This window comes from Stegodyphus dumicola, chromosome 11, assembly GCF_044657685.1.
Source record: "Stegodyphus dumicola isolate Sdum_Otavi_A_Nest chromosome 11, ASM4465768v1".
NCBI lineage: Eukaryota > Metazoa > Arthropoda > Arachnida > Araneae > Eresidae > Stegodyphus > Stegodyphus dumicola.
Window position 1 is genome coordinate 153,212,501 of NC_140778.1, and position 22,556 is coordinate 153,235,056.

At 32.8% G+C, this 22,556-nt stretch overlaps 1 protein-coding gene across 3 annotated transcripts in view; it reads left to right on the forward strand.

The window, feature by feature from the left end:
* The window catches only part of LOC118200168 (beta-1,4-N-acetylgalactosaminyltransferase bre-4-like), a 594,620-nt gene that overhangs the window by 532,004 nt on the left and 40,060 nt on the right, over window positions 1-22,556 (forward strand). The gene's annotated exons all lie outside the window — the stretch shown is intronic.

A 22,556-nucleotide genomic window follows, 5' to 3' on the forward strand; every position in this document is an offset into this window, starting at 1 on the left:
CCGGGTTAATTTTCTGTAAAGAATTATAAAATTCTGCATTCTTCAGCACTAATCTCTAAAATTGCAGAACTATAAATAATAAACTCGTGGCAATCTCGATACTTAAGTGAATTCAGTGTCTCCTTGGGAAGAGGGTATAAATTAATCAAATCAGTCTCCATAGAAATAGCTTAAAATTTTACTCAATAGCTATGGAAGAGAAATAAGATAATAAAAAATTTACATAATCTTTTGCTCCACAATTAAATCCCATACGCTTCGTTAACCTGATTTAACCTTCAGTTTGTTTGATGTCAGAAAATAAAAAGAGAAGAGAAAGAATTACTAATTAAATTATGGAAAAAGACCGAAGCAACTTTATTTACATTTTTCAAATTTATTGCTCTTGGGAAATATTTTTTTAATATAAACTTTTGTTAGGAAGAATTTATTCGTATGGAGGACATAAATATTTGTTGTTAAAATATGTCTGTATTGAATCTTTTACGTTTTCAGAATTTGCATGGTAAAAGACACGTTTTTAAGCATGTCGAAAATTCAAGAAATGTTTTAAATATTAAATCAAATTTATTGTGATTGGAAAAAGGAATAGGCATTTTAGTGCCATCAGAAATCAGTGTTTTTAAACGTCTTATATTTTAGATCGCTAATCTTTGACAGACCAATCACTCAATAATTAAATATCATCTACGGCTCTGATCATACCCACTGAATAAGCTGGGTACTGCAGTTGCTCGTAGCTTTACTATGATATGTGGTATAATATCCTTTGGAAAGTATTCTACAAAGGCATTTCTTTTCATATGCAGGCAGCTTTAGTGGGCTTTTCTGCAATTAAAAAATTCAAACCAATCTTCTAATGTAACATTAAATAATTAAAATGTATTTCTACAATGTTAGTGCGTTACGTTTGTGGCGGTGTCATAAATAGTGAGCACTGGTACCAGGGAAATGATTCAAACATCGTCAGTGAACGCACAAGCGCCCTTTCGCCCTTGTGGTAAGATGTTTCAATTTTAAGCGATACCTTGGACCTCAGTTCAGTTGTATATCCCAAACCCCAAGATACATATTTCCCAAGATCCAAATTTCCCAAGACCCAAGATACATATATCCCAAGGTACATATATCCCAAGATCCATGACCTAAGATACATATTTCCCAAGATACATGTATCCTAAGATCCAAGACCTAAGATACATATTTCCCAAGATACATATATCCCAAGATCCAAGACTCAAGATACATATAATCTCAAGATACAAGACCCAAGATACATATATTCCAAGATCCAAGACCCAAGATATATATATCCCAAGATACATATTTCCCAAGACCCAAGATACATAGTATAATCCCAAGATACAAGATCTAAGATACATATATCCCAAGATACAAGACCCAAGATTCAAATAATCGCAAGATACAAGACCCAAGATACAAGACCCAAGATACATATATCCCAAGATCTAAGACTCAAGATGCATATTATCCCAAGATACATATAATCCCAAGGTCCAAGACCCAAGATACATATTTCCCAAGACCCAAGATACATATAATCCCAAGATACAAGACCCAAGATACATATAATCCCAAGATACAAGACCCAAGATATATATAATCCCAAGATACATATAATCCCAAGATACATATAATCCCAAGATACATATAATCCCAAGATACATATTTCCCAAGACCCAAGATCCATATAATCACAAGATACAAGGCCTAAGATACATGTATCCCAAGATACAAGACCCAAGATATATATATCCCAAGATCCAAGACCTAAGATACATATTTCCCAAAACCCAAGATATATATAATCCATACTCGACCCAAGATACATATATCCCAAGATAAAAGACCCAAGATACATATATCCAAAGATCTGAGACCCAAGATACATATAATCCCAAGATACAAGACCCAAGATACATATAATCCCAAGATACAAGACCCAAGATACATATTTCCCAAGATCCAAGATACATATAATCACAAGATACAAGGCCTAAGATACATGTATCCCAAGATACAAGACCCAAGATATATATATCCCAAGATCCAAGACCTAAGATACATATTTCCCAAAACCCAAGATACATATAATCCATACAAGACCCAAGATACATATATTCAAAAATGCAAGACCTAAAATACAAAGATGCATATTTCTCAAGACCCAAGATACATATAATCCCAAGATACATATATCCCAAGACCGAAGACTCAAGATGCATATATCCCAAAATACATATGTCCCAATTTATCTCCTTTAAATAGTAATGCAGGATGGTATAATTAAATTTTTCAGGATTGTAAATTTTGAGTGGATGTCTTATCAGATAGTAGTCAAAATAATAAACATCAGTATATATACCTTTGTATATTTTAATATTGTAGGTTCGCATCTACGTCTTGTAAATATTCAATTACCAACTTATAAGGAGACTGAGTCAATCTTGTGCTAGAGTTCTATGGCATTGTAACACGCAGGGTCGACAAAAATACGGCAGCTAAGCGACGTGTGAAAGGCGAAGCATTCAAACTCTTAAATTAGTATCAGTCTAAAATGGTTAACTGCAGTAAGTAAAAATTCTCCTCTAACCTCTTGCCTTAATCAAGGGTCCAAGCATATCATGTGGTAAACGTTTCTGAAGATTTTTGAGGAATATAATGAAATTAGAGAGTTTTCTACAAATGCTTAGATGAGCGATGCCAGTACAGCACTCCTGAAATAATTTTCAGAAGCATTATGAGTATGAACAATCCATAAATGAACCTTTTGCGTAGCAACTGCAGACAATTCATTATTAATGACTTTTCCCCTAATTAAAATTCTATGGAGGCCGATGCATTATATCTTCCAAGTACATTTGTAATAAATTAGTTAAATTCAAAGTATATTTTGAATGATAGTTTTTCTAATCATTTACTATTATCATTCAATTAATGTTTCAGAATTTGTCTGAACAAACGTGATCACCAAGTGGGATGTACTGTAATACGCATGTGAAAAATTTAGACGCACAGCTCAAATATTACTTCGCTCACCGCACACATACCAACTTTTCCGCAGTTAAATTAAAACTAGGCTTAATTTAAGGTAATGAACAATTTTCAACTGCTTGTTATTCTAAAGTCTAGAAAACTAATTTCGCTTGTATATAGTCTGCTTTAAAATGAACGCCCTAAAGCGATTAATTTACATTGTGTATTTTTAATTAAAACTACTACCTTAAAACTACTGCCTGAGGAACTTCTCAGGAAACTGGATGTATACTTGCAATTAAATTAATGACAGTTTTTCTTTTGTAAATACTCGTTTTTTATTTAGTTTGTAAATGCTGGTGTAAATTATACACATTTAGATCATAATTCTTTTCAACGTGAATGATTTTTCCCGGCCAGATAGTTTAGTATTCTCTGCTAAAGAATTAATTTTGTAAATCAAATTTTTAAATTGAGAATGAGGTGATGTTTATTACATAACTTAAGCTTGAGAATATATTTGTAAGTTAAAAAAAAGGATTTAACATAATATTAGTAAGCCGGCCATTCTCTAACGAAGCTATCAATGTTCAAAACTAAAATGACCAACCAATGCATCTGTGCAATGTTCAACTCTTGTGCGAAATTTAGTGCGAAACTACGCGAGGAAATGTATTATATACAAATTTGTAAATAAGCAAAAATTAAAAGTGGACTTAACAAGTCAAATTGTGCGCTATCGCTGCTAAGATTATGAATATAAATTTTAATTCTAATTTCAATTTGATTGTCTCCTAGGAAATGATAGGAAAATGCTAGTCTAATAAGGTGGTTTTAACTGAAAAACTAATGAAATGGGAGATTTTTCGAAATTTTACGATTTGTATTGTAAGAAGTGTAGGACAATAAGGGACAATATGTATTGAATTTAATGAAAAATTTTAAATATATAAAATAAAAGTATTTCAAGTATTTCATAAGAAAAATTGTTGCCACATAGATCCTGAGTTTTCAAGAGAAGTTAGTCTTTTTCCATAAAAAGGCCAAAAATTCAATTTGATCGCGTTTCATCTTCTGGCATTTATGAACAAAGCAGCTGCAACGAAATGTAAAAAATGAATAATAATATAATTTTTTAATTTAAATGTTTGATTTTCAATAAATGCGAAAGAAATTCCCCAACGCGATGTAAGACAATAAATGTAGTATCCTTTAGAATAATATGTTAAATTTAAACTAAGAATTAAGAGTTACAAAACTAAGTTCATTTTAACGTAACTAAAATACATTTTAAATAGTTCTATCAGCAATCTGATTTTGATTTCTAATGTGGCCACCCTAGCAGTCCTTAACATGTTGCTGGAAACGCACCTCCATTTTGAAAAGGAAAATGGCTACTACAATATTTATCAGGAATATTATAATTAAAAGTTAGTAAATTTCAAAATTCCCTATAAATATGTAAAATAAATCAAAAGTTAGAAAAGTAAAAGAAACGTGAAATCCTCAAAAAATACAAAAACCACTTTAAATACATAAGAAGAGACATGCAATCAAATCTGATATAATATTATCAAGAGGAGGTACATGAGGCTCAATTGAATCCCCTTCCCTTTGAAAACCACTGCGTTAATGCTGTCCAAAATTAGCTGTTGAACCATTATAAATTATTTAGTTTTACACTTCACTCGAAAATTTTGAACTCATTCCGGACGTAGTGTTAAAAGAAAATTGCAAAGACATATTCACTAGTAAAAATTCTAAGGTCAAATAAAGCAAAAGAAATTAATTAGATACTTTTTACTGAATTTATAATTGAAATTAATACAAAATACTTTTAAATAAAAATGTGTGATTTTATGATACATATACAATGTGTGTGTGTACATATTGCAGTCTACGGTTTCGTGCATTTGGAATAACTGATGATACCTGATGAAGAATCAAACACGATTTATTCGTCAGTATTACACAGGATAGTTCCAAAGACACGGAAGCCGAAAAACTACGATAAAATCGCAGAAACAATCAGAAACGCAGCCTTCAGGTTAGCAGGTTATAAAGGTAAAGACAGCTTCACGGCAAAGCACTAAAGTTCAGCTCCCGACTCGGTCAATCGCTCTCGACCTGATCTCTGAACTCAAGACATTACTACTGAACTCAACTAAATCAAGATAGTCTCCACGATAAATTTGCGATACACTCGACGATACTCTGCCTACAGACTGGGATTATATAGCTTTTGACCTGCCTTCGAGAACATTCTGTATTCGTTCAGAATGTTCTCGCGCCGTCTATGGCATATCACTGGTTTTGTCACCAAATATTGTCAAATGGGCGATTTTGCGCCAAATTTGGCAACCCTGAACCCGCTTTGCTCGGAAAAATGAAAAATGAAAACGGGTTGTTTTCCAAAATAAAAATTGTGCGTCGAGAGATCTTTTATACCAAATAATGTGGAACAATTCATGTTACGAAAACACAAAATATATTCAATTAAAATTTTTAGCAAACAGTTTGCATAAATACATATATTTTTCCTTACAAAATATAAAATAAGAATTTTCTTTATGAAATGCTTTCAGAACCTAATAACGATTACGCGTGGCGTTTTTGGTAATTAGCAATTAGAATGAATCTTTCCTAAATCCATTTCGCTAACAAAACGTAAGTAAGTAAGAGTTGTAGATGGTATGGAAAATCTAATTTCTTAAATATGAATGTTAAGAAATACTTTCTCCTATATACATTATTAGGAACTAGAATAATATAGGAAAAATAGTAGGACGGTTATCCACATTTTAAGAAGAGTAAATAATTGCTTGGGTTATGTATGGTTAAAGCGCAATTAATCATTGATCAGACCAGAAAGTGAAAGTTAATCTCAAAATATTAAAAAAAAGTTAACAGAAATGGAATTAAACATTACGTTGATATATCTCAAAAAAATTCCAGAATTTACCCTTTGTGACATGAAAAATGAGCAGAAGGAAATTAGAATTGCAAATCTAATTAAATGAATACATTCGTTTGAAAGAAACAAGCATGCCCATTCTGGAAGGTTTCTGTTAAATAATAAATTACTTTGATTTTGATTAAAACGAGTACTCGTAAGAAATAACGATTCTCATTGTTTCGATAAATTTTCCGGTTGAATAAAAATATAATCAAATCTTTTAATCGAAGGAAGTATTTCTATATTGTGTTGTTGTTTTGCTTTTTCTGTACTTGCATGCTTGATTTTTCAGCATTAAATAACACATTACTGTAAGTTTTTATAAATATCTTTATTTTATATCTTATTTCTATTTGCTGTATATTCATGTATTATTATATAAGTAATTCTCTGCTAAAACAATTTAATGCTAAGCAAACAGCAGAAACTGAAGGTATAGCTTACTAACATCTGTCAGATTCTAATGACATTTGAAGATTTCTTGCTGTCTGACGCCTAAATATTTGTGGTTTTACAAGTCTGTGACTAAGTTTTCCTTGATGTCCTTTATATACCTTTTTAACTAATTTTGCCGAAAGTTTAAATACCACAACCTTTTTACCCTTTGCGGCACAGTGTGTCCTGTCTGAACACACCTAAAAATTTCTTTCTGTACGCACAAGAAAAATTGAATGAAAAAAGGATTACTCTAAACCTTCTTTATTTCTAGTAGATCACAGCTCAACACAAACCAGTCCATACATTTTAGCCATGTTTAGTTTAAGACCCTCATTTTTCAAAGAAATCTTCCAGATTTTTTTTAGGGCATAAAAGGAATTGTTTGAAAAGAAATTTCTATGTTATTTATTTGGATGTATGCTAATCTCCTTATCCGTCTGTATTCTTTGTTTCTCCGCATTTCATCTGTCAGTTTATTGACAACAATGCTCGTTTCAGCACTCTTTTCGAAGCTCTATTCAATCAGTGTGCCACTTTGGGCACACCCACAGAATTAAAACGATAAGAGCTATCTTCACAAAATTTAACTTGTGTACTTCTCTAGGCCTAATTAGACAGCCCACTTTTTTTCTTCTTTTTATCAAAACTCTGACTTTAAAAGGTAGCGTGCCGGAAAGGGTTAACTTTGCCGAAACTTTAAATACAACAACCTTTTTAACTAACTTTGCCGAAACTTTAAATGCAACAACGTTTTTAACTAAATTTGCCGAAACTTTAAATACAACAATTTTCAGAAGACTTGTATTTTAATTTAAGATTATCATAATTTGTTTGTGGACTCTCTTTCGTCAAATTTAAATTCTCAATGATTTTTAAATTTGTTTCTCAACAACGGAAGTGTAGTTAGTTCTGTTGCACTTTTTTAACTCAGAATTTAGAGATACTCAATTCTCATTATTCTATATTCACGTGAATAAACTGCGACAACACAACTATTTTAATTAGAATAGAAATAATGGCATTTGGTTCTGCTCATTTTTTAGCTGTTTCTTCTTCGTTTATGAAAATTCTTATCTGTAGAAATTTTAATAAATTTCAAGTTTTCCTCTTCACCAGCTTTGGTTATTCAGGGAATTTTCAGGATAGTGAAGCAGCGTTTTCATAATGAAACTGAAACAGTTGGCGAATGTAGCAGTCTTAGTTTCAGGCCAACATATGCATTTCTCTCTAGCAAACCTGAATGATATTGAATTTTATCAAGAGCATCAGAGCAGGAAGCTTGAGCTTTCAGCCATATTAGAGATACTTAGTTCAAATATTTAATAATAATGGATGTCAATATCTGAACTGAAGGCGCTCGTGTTGACTTTGAAACCGTATTTGCTACCAAGCCTCCAGGTTTTAGATATATAATAGAATAGTAAGAAATGTGCATTATTCGGCGATCAAACCACCTTGGGTACCTTTTCTTCTTGTAAGAGTGTTTATAGCTAAGGAATTCCTTTAAAAGCTTATAACCCGGACCGTCTCATGAGTTACGTGAAGCACAAAGATTGAGTGATTGCGGTCTGGGCCGCGGTGTCTTAAAGTCTTTGGGGACACTGTTAAATCTTGATGATTACACCACTTTTGACGATTACAGTCATATTCTAAAGGACCAGTCCCAGTCATTTATTATATCGCGACTCGAGGATGGTGCCATGTGTCAAGAAGACAATACGTTGATTCACACCAAGAAATTAGCGACAGAGTTCTTTATTAAATTTTTAATGGCAGATGTAGACGGAACAAGCAAAAATGAAAAATAAAATAGAGGCCACAGTATAATCTATAAATCTGCTTTTTGTGTCGCCTCCCAATAGCTCTCCCAGCACCATCCAGTATTTAATGCAAGGCAACTACTCAGATATGAGGCATCTATTTACTCATGAAGGTTGCACAGTTTACAAATTGGGTTTCAGATGATGTTTATTCGAGCAGATGTTTTAAAAGGCATTCATTGCGAGTAACAAGACAGAAGATGGAAAGAGATTTCTTTTCCCATAAAGGAGTGGCGAAAATCCTTAGACTGTTTCTTTGGTAATGTCTGTCCGAAAAGCTTCTGTGTAGTAATTTTTTATTACTCTTTCCGCAATGTATAAAGGGATGTGGATGTCGGTTATTTGGAAAATACTGGCCCATTTCTTTGCCAACAAATCTGCCTTATCATTTCCATGAAAGCCACAGTGTGATAGTATCTATTGCATGGCAAATCCTTTGTCTTCTTGAGAAAGTGGGTTTGAGCGTATGCCATATTCTGCATAATCCGAGCAGCGTTAAGCTTGTGAGGGTTATGTTAAGTGGGTGGAGTTAAAATAATGTCCTCCTCTGTTGTTATGAAGTGATGTACTTCTTCGTTTTGCAAGAATGTCTAAAAGCACTTTTAATGTTTAAAACGATTCTCCTATGGGCTATAGGGATTTTAGTGGGCTATATTTTTGTATGTATTAAGGTCATTTATTCAGCTATTTTTACAGGCAGAAGAAGAAAAACGAATCGACAAGGGCTTACGCTTGCTGCTCCATGTTAAAAATTAAATTTTAAGTCCCTATAATTTATTGAAATTTCCTTAGACTTATTTATTGTAAGTGGTGTACGTGCGAGGCATGTATGCCTCAGGCTTTTGGAAGAGTTATTTTCAACCAGAATTACAGCGGTAAAGAGTCTTTCAAATAGGTCATAAAACTTATTGCTAACGTATTAAAATAGAGATGCAGGTGTTTCAGTTTTATTGTCCATTTCCTGCATAAATCCATAACTGTTAACCCGCAACAGTATTTCAAAATAGTCGGAATAAAATATGCTTTAACGGTTTGTTGGCAAGTAGCCAAGTCCTTTTTGTTAGCAACGTCTCAATTTCAAGGGTTGTAGCAAATGACAGATGTTTCTCTTCTCATGTCGTTTAAAAAGCTGAACGTTTTTCCATCTTATTATATGAAAAAGCATTCCTTTCTTTAGAGTGATAAGATTCAAATGTATTCAGTAGCTATTGTTACGGATTTGGTATTTAAATAGCTAATGTTAGTTGAATTATAAATTAAATTGTTTTATTCCCCGTGCAGTGCAGCGCGTGACGAATATTATAGGAAAGCTAAGCCGGAAAATTAAAAATACAAGAGCACGTGCATTTAACATTTAATAAATAAATAAATATATCTTTTTGATTTGGAGAAAGTTCCAGAAAATTCTTGCGCGCGATTTAAAATCTTATAAAAGGAGGAAAACCTCTCAGTTCGTAGGTAATTACGTAGTTTGTTATTTAGAAAACTGTTCTTATTGACCATAGCGAATTCGCGGATTAGCTTTCTTTAGCTGTTTTGAATTAACTTCTGTTGAACGTTTGAGTAGTTAAAAGATAACTACTGTGATATATTGTAATACTGAACGAATATCTGAGAAAATTGAAGTATTGTATTTTATTTATTTGTGATATTAATAATAAATCTTATTAATTTTTCATCGGACTAGTCCATTCAATTCCGAACGAACCCGTACGCACGCAACACTATTTTTTGCTTTCTATCGATTAGTTACAAAATCATGTTAACTTTAGTATCGTTCATCCTACAACTACTCAAATTCACAGTTCAATCTTTAAAAACGCTACTCCACATAAAATTTCTATGATGTTGTTACCTGCCAGTGTGGTTACGCCCACCAGCAGCCCAGCAATAAAGTCGCTGAACACTGGTAGTTCAGTCTGGGGCTCGAATCCTGCCTAACGAGCTGACTGCATAGGCGTTTTTGAGGTTTTCCCCACGCGTCACGTTTATACTAGCTGGATTTCCTTGGACAGTCCTCCACGAAAGCATCCCTTGCTCTAGGCAGATAGCTGAAGTGTGCTTTGCCGTATTAAACTAAACCAAAACAAACCGAGCCAGTGTGGTTTCATGCACAATAATCAAATAAAGAAACATTTGAAATTTTGCACCAGAGAGCGTAAATTTATATTCCGGATAAAGAAAATTCGTAAATTATTTGCCGGATAGAAAATCACATTTTGCGTGTTTTGGCAGCTAATGTTATTCAAAACATATCTTCAGTTGGCAAATTAAATTACCAGAAATTCTTTCCCATCCATAAAAATACCTTGGTACTGTTGATGATTCCAATTTACCATTATTCTTTGAAGTACTTATTTCTTAGTTGCTTTCCATTCATTCTGTCAGTTAGCAGAAAGGACAGGGAAAGCAGGGTTTATAAATTAATCCAATTTTTTAATAATTGATAATTCGTTAAAATTTCCAGTTCAAAGCTGTAAACTGAAATTATTTTTTCAGAAATATTTAATGAAAATGTAAGAATAAATAGCAGCAAATAGAAGTTTTATTGAAACTTTATCATGAGCCAGAAAATATGTAATAAAATATATGTCGAACATAAAATATAAAATGATGTAGCGTTAAAAAGAAATTCAAAATAATTTGATATGTCAAGGGAATTGCAGAATATAACTCTATGTTTCCATTTATAAACATTTTAAAACTAAGCATACAAAATGCTGTTCAAACTGTGTTCTTTTGACTCGAAATCGATTTTTCGGCAGTCATTGAAAGAGAAAAACGAAGAACCATACTTGTTCGTTTACTAAACATTGAAAAGTCTTACGCCATTTTAATGCATTTTTAACATATTTTTCTGCGCTGAAAATATTTCATTTCTTTTTTTTTATTTAGTTATTAATTAATATAGTTACTAAGCAGAGTATTAATGGACGCTTACCCTTCTTTGAAAAAACAGCAATAAATGTCGACGAAACAGGTCCCAAAAATGTATTGATATCATGTAATGCTTCTCATAAGTAATTAGTATTTATTTTATTCTTGTAATTTCAAAGAGGCTTTGTCTCTGACTATTGTTTTCGTTTTGAGATTTTGCGTCGAATCACTATATGTTAGAGTCCTGCATTATATTTGAAGAAATTAGATAATGTAGTATCTGCATAAATGTATGTATGTTTCTCGCATTGTGATAAAACAACAGTACCTAGAGCTATTCGATTTTGAAAGACGTAATCCTACTGCGAATATGGGCATCTGAAAGCCCAAATTAATTTTATTATCGATTTCATATTTTGTAAAACGTTAACGAATTTTTGATTACCAAACTCAATGATTTAAAAGCGAGCAATGGCAACACTCTACGTGGGGCGGGAGGAGGGGACCTTTTTATTTCCAACGCACGGAACTGTGTATCGGAAATTCTAAAGATATGCCGATTTTAAAATTTTTTGCGACATTGCTGTTGAACTAAATTTTATAGTTTAAGTGCAAAAAACATGATATTTAATAAATAAAGGTAACACACAAAACGTTAAAAAAACGCCCTTTCCGACGTAATTTGAAATCTGAAGCCTTTCAGATTTTTTAGACTAAAGGACTAAAAATAAAATATTTGTCTCTGAAGGACTATTGTTTTCGTTTTGCGATTTTACGTCGATTCACTATAAACGGTAAATCTCTTTTCAAACTGTTGCCACCAAACATTAGAATCCTGGATTATATTTGAAAAAATTACATTATGAAAAATCCACATACATGTATGTATATTTCTCGCATTGTGATAAAACAACGGTAGCTAGAGCTATGGAAATTTGAATGACGTAATCCTCCTACGAATATGAGCATGGGGAAAACCAAATTTGAAATTTGAAATTTGGAATTTGCTTTATTATCGATTTTCTATTTTGTAAAAGTTTAACGAATTTTTGATTAACAAACTCAAGGATTTCAAAGCGAGCATTGGCAACGTTGTACAGAAAAAACATTTTTATCTCCAGCGTGCGAGTCTCTGTATCGGAAATTCTATAGGATATGCTCATTTTAAAACTATTTTGCGATATTAGTGTTGAACTGAATTTTATGGTTCAAGTGCGAAGAACGTGATATTTAATAAATAAATGTAACACATAAAATGTTATAAAAACGCCCCTTTGGACGTAATTTGAAATCTGAAACCTTTCAGATGTTTTTATTTTTATTTTATTTTATTTATTTATTTATTTTCGAGATTATTTTCGTAATTGTCATTCTACTGGATGTATTAAAAAATCCATTCTTTTCTTCGTTTAACTTTTCGTCAAATACAATGCAGGATTCTAACATTTGGTGGCAACAGTTTGAAAAGCAATTCGCCGTTTATAGTGAATCGACGTAAAATCGCAAAACGAAAACAATAGTCATTCAGAGACAAAGCCCCGTTGGACTAAAAAATCTGAAAGGTTTCATATTTTAAATTCGTCGAAAAGGACGTTTCTTTTAATGTTTTGTGTGTTACCTTTATTTATTAAATATTATGTTCTTTGCTCTTAAATTATAAAATTCAGTTAAACAGCAATGTCGCAAAATAATTTGAAAATGATCTTATCTTCAGATTTTCCGATACACAGTTCCGTGCGCTGGAGATAAAAACGACCCCCTTCCCCGTAGACTGTTGCCATTGCTCGCTTTTAAATTGTTGAGTTTGTTAATCAAAAATTCGTTAAAGTTTTACAAAATATGAAATCGGTAATAAAATAAATTTGGGTTTTCAGATGCCCATATTCGACAAGAAAGATAATGCAGAACATTGGAATAAGTATTTCGTCTTTTATATGATTATTAACATCGGTGCAATGTAACACTTATATCGTATCAAGAAAATATATCAGTTCTTTACTTGTAAAATGTATGTAGGCTTCTGGTGCTCGCCAAAAATATCGCGCCCAAAACATCGTGGTACGAGAACATCGTGGGAGAAAAGAAAGCAAAGAGAAAATAAAGCAGCTCTAAAAGCTCGTAATATAAAACATCGTCGCCAAACCTAAAGCGGTTCAAAATCATAGCAGTCTGTAGACAATGTAGTAATATAAATGATCTAAGAACTTATTTAAATGAAAATAAGAAGGTTTCCTACAAATGCATAATATCTTTCAATATTTTCTTCACCTTATTTTTTTCAAATAGTATAACTGATTATACTTCCTAGGAAATGTGGAGTTACAGATGTCATTAGTCATTAGAACATAGAAATGTAAGCATTTTCGAAGTTAATAGAAACTCTACGAGAGAAATAATTTATAAGGAAAATTCCATCGACTAAAATAACCGAATGACACAAGTATAAAATTTTGCTTCGTAGTAACAGCTGTTTATTTAGTGAAAACGTGTGTTCAATTAAACTATGCTTCTGAAAGTTAATGGAAAAGATAAGGTAAGTAAATTATCTTTCGCAAAAGTGATTTTACGTAATATGTAATTAAGTTACAGACTAAAAAATATTTTATTTAATTACTTCGCTATTAAGACTGGTTTATTTAACAAAAGCATTCATTTAACAGAACTTTTATATATTAAGTGAACTTCTTCTGGCAGCATAATTAAGGTAATCTCCACGAAATGGATTTCGGGATTTCTTGAAAATAATTTATGCAGGAGAAAATAAAGCAACTGAAGATTAATTGCATTGTTAAATTTAGTGCATTACATTAAAAGTCTTTATGAAAGTAGTATATTATTGTACAAATTTTATGCACATTTCTTTATAAAATAATATGAAACAACATTCTTTCATGAAGTACTGTATAATCCAAGAAATTCCATTCGTGTTAGAGGGCATGTTTATTGACAGCTATAATAATAACCAAATCTTCTATCTATTAAATCATTGTATATATTCATAGCGTCTTATTATGGATTATAACTTAGGTTATTATACATTAATTCAAATTATTAAAAAATTAGTGACACATTTGGAGGTAAGGCATCAATTGAATTTTAATTGGGTTAAAGCCCATATTGGTTGTTTGGGCAATGAGAGGGCGGATGTCTTATAAGGTATTTCTCCCACTTCTCTAGCGTGCCTTCGTGTTGTAACGGTAGCACGCTGGGCAGGTATTCCAGAGGTCCGTGGTTCGACTCCCGGCGAAGGCGGTTGCATATTTTTCATCTTTTCTGCTTCCAATTAACCTAATGACTCTACAAGTGTCAACCGAACTAAAAGGATTGTGGATGATGATTCTCCGCACCCAGGATTTGTCGACTAGGTCCCCTAAACCCCTAGTTGCCCTTTAAAAGGGGGAGTATATAATGTATTTCTCCAACTTCCCTAGCGTGCTTTCGTGGTGTAACGGTAGCATGCTGGGTCGGTATTCCAGAGATCCGTGGTTCGATTCTCGGCGAAGGCGTTTGCTATTTTTCATCTTTTCTGCCTCAAAAAAAAAGGTTCTAATGACTTTACAGTCTTAGCAAAGGAGGCAACAATGAGTAATGATATTGAAACTGTCGACGTACAAGCCTCCAGGAGAAGATGCATTAACATTATGAAGTGCGACACTGTAGATAAATGGCGGACTCAATGGGAAAACTCTGCTAAAAATAATATGTTCATGAAGATTTTTGTTCCTAAGGAAAATATGAATGCTAACAATGACATTGACTTGAATCAATTAATTACAGGTCATGGGAGATTTCCCTTTTATCTGAAAAGATTCCATGTTCAAGATAATGATTTATGTAAAGTATGTACAAAAGTAGGAGACTATGTCCACTTTATTACAGAATGTAAGTTAACCAGATGCATTGATGGAGCGAACATAGATTTTATGAAAAATGGTTTACTTAAGGCAAGAGGAATAGCGCATAAGATTATGAAGATTATTAACAACAGTAAAGAAGCCATTGGCATTGTGTGATTCGGGTGTTTGTATGATTGTGTGGTGATTTTTGTACTGGAGTAGCTCGTATAGGGTTCATAGGGCAAACTTTGTTTTGCAAGGTGGACCGGGCTGCGCCCTAACATTAAGGTTTGCTCTGTCATTGACTTCCATTCTGTTCAAAAGCAACATTTTCCCTACTCCGTTTGTGTCTCTTCATTTCCCTCACTTCTGTAAGTGGTTACAGCCGAAAACATCGCGGCAAAAACATCGCAGACGAAAACGTCGCGGAGAAAACAACGCAAGGCGAGAACATCGTGCTACAAAACATCGTGGGAGAAAACATCGTGGGAGAAAACATCGCAAAGAGAAAACATCGCAGTTCTAAAACATCGTGGTACAAAACATCGTCGTCGAAAATAAAGCGGTTCAAAAACTTCGCAATTTAAAAACATCGTCGTCGAAAATATCGTGGTAAAAAATAAAGTATCTACAAATCATCGCATGACGATAACATCGCAGACATGCTTTTTTGAGACATGCTTTAATAACTGTAAGTGGATATTCCCATAATGATTCGTGAGCGCAAGATGGAAAGAAGGATAATTTTTACTTTCATATTTTTTATTAATTAATACGTTTTTGCTGAGAAAATAAAAAGGAAACTTAAGCATAGAAAATGAATGCAACTTATAGCACTTAATAGAATTTTAAACCGACATAGTTAACTAACAAAGGCCATTAATAAATCATTTTTATAAAGTTTTTACTGGTAATTTTTCATGAAAAGTATAATCTATAAGTTGCATTTAATTTTCTATGCTTAAGTTTCCTTCTTACTTTATCAGCAAAAATTTATTAGTTAATAAAAAAATGTGAAAGTAAAAATTGTCCTTCTTTACACCTTTTGCTCACAAATCATTATGGGAATATCCATTTATAATTATTAAAACCTGAAAAAAAGCATGTCTGCGGTGTTATCTCGTCATGCGATGATTTATAGATTCTTTATTTTTTATCACGAAATTTTCGCGACGATGTTTTTAAACTGCGAAGTTTTTGAACCGCTTTATTTTCGACGACGATGTTTTATACCACGATGTTTTAAAACTGCGATGTTTTCTCTTTGCGATGTTTTCTCCCACGATGTTTTGTAGCACGACGTTTTCGCCTTGCGTTGTTTTCTCCGCGACGTTTTCGTCCGCGATGTTTTTGCCGCGATGTTATCGGCGGACACCCTGTAAGTAGTTTGACATCAGTTGGAATGAGCATAACCTTGTTTGTGTACGAACCTTGCTTTACACAGCGATGAAAACGGCCTACAGTAGCTGAATATAGTGACATGTTATAATTATTCCACATATTCCAGATGCACTAGAATACCAATTATCCGAATCAATTGGGATCGGACCCCATTCGGATAATCAAAAGTTCTGATAATTGAATTTTTTTCTGAATAAAGGGTTTACGAACACTTTTGTTAATTAGTGTACTCACTGTATGTTGAAAATGGAAGAAAATTTTATTTTTTAAAGAAAAAGAGGTTTAAATTAATTAAAATGAAAAAGCAACACTTTTTCGTAAATGTTATGTAGCGCACTGTATAGCACTTACAAGTGCCGAAAGTCATTGCTTTCTGAACATCTCGATCAAAGTAAACTATTTGACGGACATCGTGCTTGCACTTAAAATTTCTTGGCCAGTCGTTACATACTTTAAAGGACGACCAGCCAAGCTTCTGAGCTAAGCTCTTACGACCCGACACTGAAGAAAGAGTCGGACCCGAAATTGTGTTTCCTGTAGAACGTATTTCTCTCGGCTCTCAGCTGATGAAACTTTTGCTCGAGTTGAGACAAAGTGCTCTATTCAAAATATAGCTTCGCTGCTTCTTCTTTATATTTTTCCAAGAACTTTAATTAGACATTCTCGAGGTGGTCCTAATACAGGTGCTCGTCCTCGATATCCCTACGTTTTCCTGACCAGCGTTTTTCCAGATTGGTCCTTACCGTGGCGTTACTGATAAAGAATGTTCCTGAGTACTACTTAAGCGCATCATTGTTAGTAAATATACGTGACACTTGTATGTTCCGGATCGACGTGAGGTATTACTCTTGTGGTTCCTGACGCATAAACGTTCCACGTAGAAATATATTCCTGAAGAACGAATTTTTTCCTGATTGGGCGGTTAATTTTACAAAAGGACTTCACCCCTTTTCCAGAAATCCATGTGCAGAATGGAGTTCAACGCGCAAGAGTTAGTTTATTAACTGTAATCAAGATGTTGGTTCAAGGAAATAGACTTCCTCCGTGAGACAAACTGGACACTTCCCTCAAGATTATATATTCCGGAAAATCTGTGAGTGATTTTAAAATTTGTCTACCACTCTAGCTTTTCAAATTACTTAGGAGAAACACATTTATTTTATATGTGTAAATTAATAAGTGATTAGAATGTTTTAAATTATGGCCAGTTAGAAGGTTAAACATTGGTTTACCAGCTTAATTAGTGAGGTATTGTGTCGAGGTATTGTGTCACTAATTAAGCTCATATTAATTTGTAACTCATATTAATTTGTAAATTTACTATGTCAAAAATAGTAAACTTGCAAATTAATAAGAGTATGTTAATTTTGGAATGAGATAGGTGTTATTTTTCATCTCAAGGTTTATAAATTATTGTAAGCTGTAATTTGGTGTGATATTCTGTGTTATTTTTCTTTAGTATGTAGAGTTCTTCACTTTGTAATTCTAAGTTAGTGTTGGAAGTGAAGAATCCAAGAACTGATTAGCGAATAATCGCTAAAGTTCGGAGACAAGAAACAACAAGATGGAATGGTAACTCTTTATTATTCCAATAGGATTTAACAAAACTCCGCCTGGGAGTGTACAAACAAAGCCCGCACTTGGGCTTGAACATAAAAGACTAAGAATTGAACTAAAACTAAGATTAAATAAAGAAATATAGCCGAAGCTATCAAGGTTCAAATTGAGTTAGCCCCTTAACTTATTTGACTACGAAGCTTAGAAAGAGTCTGAATACGGCCGAGCGTAAAACAGCTTTGAGAGAGAGAGAGTGGCCAAAAAGGAAGACGCGCGTAAATCAGAAACTCTGATTCTCTCTAACTCTGTAAGTAACTTCGTGGTTTAAATACCGCTCCTTCTTATTAAATATTCAGCAAGATTCCAAAACTACATTCTGGCCGGAAGTAGTAAGTTGAAGTTAAGAATTTGACAGGAAAGGAACTTTAACTTAAAATTTAACTGTTAATAAAATTAACATAATTCTTACAAGTATTATTATGGCAGGGAACTTATCAGTTTACCCAATTAACTTACGTTAGAATTATTCAAGAAAATTAATAAATGTTTTTGTCTTACAATTTTATTGCATTTATTTATCTTGCGTGTATTTCGGGGGGGGTCTATCATGTTACTCCATTTGTTTGAGTCGGGAGGCTTTTTAAGAAACATAGAGCTTCACTGTATTTGGTGTTATTGTCATTGATTTTCCTTTTACTTACGTTTCTTGATAACGCGAACCTAAAATTTAATTTATACTATCACTGTACGATTGTTCTTATGATGATTATATATTTTTGAGTGTTTGTCCGGCACCTTAAGCGAGTTAAGATGAGTTAAAAAGTATAGAACACCTAATTATCAATATTTAATATGATTTTCCTCGTATGTAACGCGTATACGATCCAGTTTCCCTTACAACGTACTCCAGAAAGGCATCCTTTAGGCAGACAGCCCTCGAGTGCTTTGCTGTAATCACACAAACGAAGCCAACTTTCTGAAGAAGGCAAATAAATCAAATTACTGCAATTCGATCTTGCCAAATGAAGCAAAAAGTGAACTTTTCTTGTAGTCATCAAACATGACGTTAATGGTTACGTGAAAATGAGGATTAAAACTTTTAGAAACACAGAACTAGTCACTCTTTCCACAATATTACTGTTTTGAAATATCAATGGTCACTTATAATAGATCAAGTACATAGTATAATACCCCCGAAAACTGGAACGCTCCGAGAACTATTTGAACACCAGTACATAAACACAGGCCGGCTAAATGCATATTTTTGTTGTTTTCTGAAAATGCTTTACATATCTCTAATTCGACCGATCATGCTATATGCAGTGCCGGCATGGGCAATCGCCAATAAAACTGAGCGCAAAAAATTGGATATACTTCAAAATAAAATTCTACGTAGCATTGTGAATGCACCTTGGTACGTGAGAAACTCTATAATTCATAACGACCTGGATATTCCATCTGTGCATAACTTTATACTCATGACAGCTCACAACTTCTTCGAGAAGATGAAACATAGTCAGTATAACGCAATTAAACATATGTTGGATTATGATCCAACCATTGAATATACTGTCAAACGCCCAAGGACAATTCATCACAATTCGTTATGGTGGTAACTTGTAAATTTTAATTTTAAAATTTACTTGAACTCTAATTGGACTCTATCCTATTATTCTTATACTTATGTTAATCAAGAAAATTTTTTATTCAAGATTTTTATGTTAATATTTCATTTTTTAAAATTATTTTGTATGACTTTTTACTTTATCGTATGATTCTACGAACTTATGAACTTTTTACGGCCTATCTAACTACTGCATACTTCTGAAGGACTTTGAACTCTTATGCCATTCACAGCTTCAAACTGTCTTCGCGCCATTTTCATGATGTCTCACTGTTGCTTATCCTGCACTCTTACTAGCTATATTGAGCTCACCACCTGCATTTGCCATACAATTCACTGAACCTGCCTACATGCTTCAATTTAATGCCATTGCTTACCACTGCACAATTTTTATGATGAACGCCTACTTTCGTAAATATTAAGATATGCCTGCTCACGCAGCTGAATTTTCTTCGCCCACGGGTGTTGGTACTTCCCTAGTACCATTTATTTGAAAATATCTTTGCCTAGTGCAGTTTAATGCGATCTACTGGCAAAAACTCTTTAGTAGTTAATGACCAGAAAAAAGTAAGTCATAAGTCATAAGTATACCCTTACACATGGAGATACCTGATAATCAATGTAATAATAGATAAATTTTCTTTAAAACATTCTTCGTGAAGATAACCCTTACTTTAGGACGAAAGCTCTAGTGTGATAGGCATAATCAAACTAAATAATTCTAATAAACGTGCAAGGACTTCCGGGAAGAGAAGAGAGAACTTCAGATTCGTGCATGAGGCATTTTACTGCTGTAAAATTTTCATAATTTCTCGAATTATTGTCACCATACTCTCCAGAAATTAAATATTCGCAGCATTTCGTATAGCTACATATGTTGCCATTTCACCGATATGTGTCTAATATGTATTTCGTAAGTGGGTGTCTTAAATAATTAATATTTCGTTTATTTGTTTGTTTTTATCCCTAAAACTGATCATTTGAGGATTTTCAAACTAACACTTTGTTCGACTATTCCAACACTGCCGAATATTGTTATTTTGTACATGCTTAAATTACCTACTAATTAATTTGTAGGCGGTCAGGTTGTGATCTTTATACATGTGCAAATAAAAACAAATATTTTTGTTTTAAAAAATATTGAGTATTTCGTATAACAGGCTTTCATGTATGAGGATTAAATCTAAAGTTACAATGCTCCTTCATTTCTCACGTCAGCTGCCTTACATTAGAAGGCTCCTTTTCTTTTCAGTTTAACTTTTCCTCTTAAACTAGACTATTAAACTTGAAACTTAATTAATGATTACTTAGGTAATTATAATATTAATTAATGCTAAAAAATTAAGTGTAATTAATTAAACCTTAATTAATCACTAAAACTGAAACATAAATATGTTTAATTTGTCATAATATATGTTTGCTAATGTTTTGTTTTTTTTAATTAATTTAATTACTTTATATTTAAATTTTAATTATCGAAATTTAAGTTTTAAATTCGCATTAGATGATCATTTAGGAAACCTTTGATTAGACTAGAAGAGAAACACGCTAATGTGACAATCAAAATCGTAAAAACAATCTTGTATTTAGCGTAAGTATAATGAAACACTCAATCGATTTCGAGGGCAGCTAAAGGTCCCTCCTCATCAGGAGAAAGAAATACTTAGAAAGAAGAAAATAAAGGAGGAGTCTCAGAAACACGTGGTTCTTATCAGCACTGCACGTGGTTATAACTGGCTTTTTAATCAGAGTTGGACTGGCCGCCTACTTTTACTGAGCCAGGCTATCTGATCAAGCATAAAGGACAAGAAAAATTAGAGAAGTTAAAATAGGGAGCGAGGGGAAAATGCACCTTCACGCTCAAAATCTGAACTTCAAATCAAATTGTTTCTGAGACTCCTTCTCCTTTATTTTCTTCTTTCTAAGAATTTCTTTCTCCTGATGAGGAGGGACCTTTAGCTGCCCTCGAAATCGATTGAGTGTTTCATTATACTTACGCTAAATACAAGGTTGTTTTTACGATTTTGAAATCTTTGATTGTTACAAGATCTTATAAATCATTTTTTGCCCTGAAAATAACTAGCAAATCTTAACTTACAAAATTTAAGCTAACAAACTTTTCTTGAAATTTGATCCAAATATTGATGACCAGAAACATATTTTTAAAAATACCTGATTTTTTATCCCAAACGGCGTTAGCCCAGAAGGGCTATTAATTTCGTTTTGGCATTTTGCGTTGAAAACTTTAAGGGGTGTTGGAACCCCAAAATCTTCAAAAAATTGTAATTTTGGATTTTTGCATTTTCAAATTCTCTACACTTTTATCTTTCTAAAAATACCATTCTTTAATCTCTATGAAAATTAGAACTGTAAAAAAATCTAGTTTTAATTTGTCATCTACTGCTTTGATCAATGAGGATTTTTACATAAAAACGCGATTTTCTCCAAACGTGATATTTTTATACTCGATGTACCTTTTCTCAGGAACTACTGCTCACAGGTATCTAAACTTTTTATGGCTTATTTTTTAGGTTCCCTAATATTTACTGAAATGAGCTTTTTATAATAAACTTGGAAAAAAATGTTTTTAATTTTTTTGTGTGAGAAAAGTGCTAAATTTTATTATGCCTAACAAAATATTCTGTAATTTACTCTAAAATTCAAAATGCTTCAAAAGCTCATTTCAGTATAACCAGATAGGTATACAGAAAATACTTCAAGCTTGTATCTACAGCAGATTTTGAGAAAAGGTACATCGAAAATGGCCAATTTAACATTGTCGGTATAGGGGTTTCTGATACTCCTTAAATATCCATTTCAGTTTCCAAATTGTTGCTACCAAATATTCTTACCCTATGTTATATTTAAAGAAATTAAACAATGAACAATCTACATAAATCTATATATCTTTGAATCCCATACATTCTGATAAAACAAATGTACATAGAGCCATCATATTTTAATAGCGTAATCCCCCACCGAATATGAGCATCTGGAAGCCCTAACTTGGAATTTAGAATCTGTTTTATTATCATTTTCATGTTTTGTAA